We start from the raw sequence: 2528 nt of genomic DNA on the forward strand, positions 1-2528 counted from the left end.
TGCTTTATATTGTAAGCTAGACCCTACAATAATACATACAGAGAAAACCAAACAATCACATGACCCCCTATGAGCAAGCACTTTGGCGACAGTGGGAAGGAAAAATTCCCTTTTAACAGGAAGAAACCTCCGGCAGAACCAGGCTCAGGGAGGGGCGGCCATCTGCCGAGACTGGCAAATATGAAAATTAAGAGATTAAAAAGTGCAATAGAAAAACAAAACATCTTTGTAATATTTTCTAAATAATTAATGGTTATATTTTATGTTAATTTAATGTCACATTAGTCTATTGAATGATTTATTTCTCTTTATATTTTGTGATCAAGGGTGTTTTCAACCGTTTTGTTCGTCACACTTCCAGGTGCATTTGTTTGCACAGTTTGCTTCTTTCTTATTAATTTTTAACAACAACGGAAAAAAAGCCAACACCAAAGAAGCAAACATCCATCCTATTATCCAATTCAGGGTTGCAGAGGGGTCAAAGATAAACCTTGTCAAACCTTCTGAGCTCTATGAGTTTAAAATAAAAAAAAACACACACAAAGGCTCAACTCACATTTGCCAAAACACATCTTGATGGTCTCTTTTAGGAAAATATTCTATGGTTTGATGACACAAAATTTGAACTTTTTGGGAGGTTTGCATCCCTTACACCTTAAACCACAGCAATTCATAAAAAAGAACAGTTAAACATGGTGGTGGTGTGAGGGTCTGAGGCTGCTTTGCTGCTTCAGGACCTGGATGATCCAACATAATTGATGAAACCATGAATTCTGCTCTCTGCCAGAAAATCCTAAAGGAGAATGTCCGTTCTTGCCTGATAAAAAGTGCACTTGGGTTACACAGCAAGACAAAACTCACTAGCAAGTCCACATCATGTCAAAACAATGAAAATAAGGTTAAGGTTTAAGAGTGACCTAATCCAAGTCCAGATTTAAATGTGAATAAAATGTTCTAGAATCACCTTAAACAGATTGTACATGTTTGAAAACCTTCCAGTGTGGCTAAATTAAACACTTTTAGAAAGGAGAGTGGGCCAGAATTCCTCCACAGCAATGTGACAGCCTCATCATTAGTTATTGCAAATGCTCTATTGTAGTCCCTAGGTTTAGGTAGCGATTACTTATCACATAGTGACAGGTACGGTTAGACAGCTTTTTCTTTTTTTACCTTAATAAATGAAACCATTATTTAAAAAATTGATTTTATCATAACTCGGGCTATCTTAGGACTAATATTATTATTTTTTTATTTTTTTATTTTTTTTGATGAACCCTAAACACGTAAGCATGATAAATTTAACAGAAAACAGTGAAACCGTGCAAATACTTTTCATGCACTGTATGTGTATTTTTTTTACATAAACACAAATAGAAATATGAACTGAATATGTGATCAGCTAATTATCTTCATACACCAACTGTGGCAAAGGCACTCCAGCTTTAATGATATAAGGAAAGATAACTCGTACTGTATGTGTGCACATCCTTCATCTTTCTTCATGATGCTTGCCATGTTGAAGCGCCGTGAGGCGACTTTTGTTGTGATTTGGCGCTATATAAATAAAATTGAATTGAATTGAATTGGTGTTTTCTTAATATTCCCACTAGGGAGCAGCATTGAGAGGAACAATGTTCAGCCATACATACACAGATCCATAAAAATGTAGAAAGTATTATAATAGCAGTTTTATTTGCAAATGTATACTGAGACCTGTAATTGTAATTCCATTCAAGAAATGTACTTTCTTATTCTTTATCATGAGTGAACACTGATTGTTTTGTCTCTAAGCCAAGAAACACTGATCATTATTTACTTACATCTATGCAGGTAACTATAATTTTTTATCAATGCCCTGCAGTGCCTCAGAAAATAAAGACTGCATTGCTGCAGAAAAATTGCAACCACTTCAGCATTAACAATCAATACTCACATCCGACCCCTGAATTTTGATGCACTGATGACTTCCGCAGGTTTAAATCTATTTCATGAAAAGGTGACTACATGGGAATTAGCTAGTTTTACCTGTTAATTATTCACAAAGTGATTTGATCTTCATCTAAATCTACAGACAGCATTAAGCTCAAAATGTTGATGTACAAAATTTGGGGGAAAATTTGGTTCTACAGTCAGAATTTGCTCAGCATTGCCACATTTGCAGGATATGAGATGTGATGTGCCACTGTTAAAGACATGAGTTGCGATCTGGGCTTTAACTTGGCCAAACCCTAACATTTCCCTGGAACATGACTTGATAGATGACCCTAGTTGAACTTATTTTATTCCTAAGCCTCAGTGTTCTTTTGTAAACTTCAAGTAACATTTTTTGTCATATCTGGTCTTTGGGCAGCTCGTATGTATTAGCCTTGTGGACATCTAATAACTTATTTTAGCCGTTAGCTATTTCCTTTGGAGTCATCTTAGCTGGTTTCCAATAGAGAACAGACACAGTACCAAAACATCTTCTTCACCTTCCCCTGCTCTCTCTGGTAGCTTTCATTTTCACACTCCACTGTTTTGTCATAAAA

The sequence above is a fragment of the Haplochromis burtoni genome, unplaced genomic scaffold (genome assembly GCF_018398535.1).
Source record: "Haplochromis burtoni strain Fernald_Lab_line unplaced genomic scaffold, NCSU_Asbu1 Contig_246, whole genome shotgun sequence".
NCBI lineage: Eukaryota > Metazoa > Chordata > Actinopteri > Cichliformes > Cichlidae > Haplochromis > Haplochromis burtoni.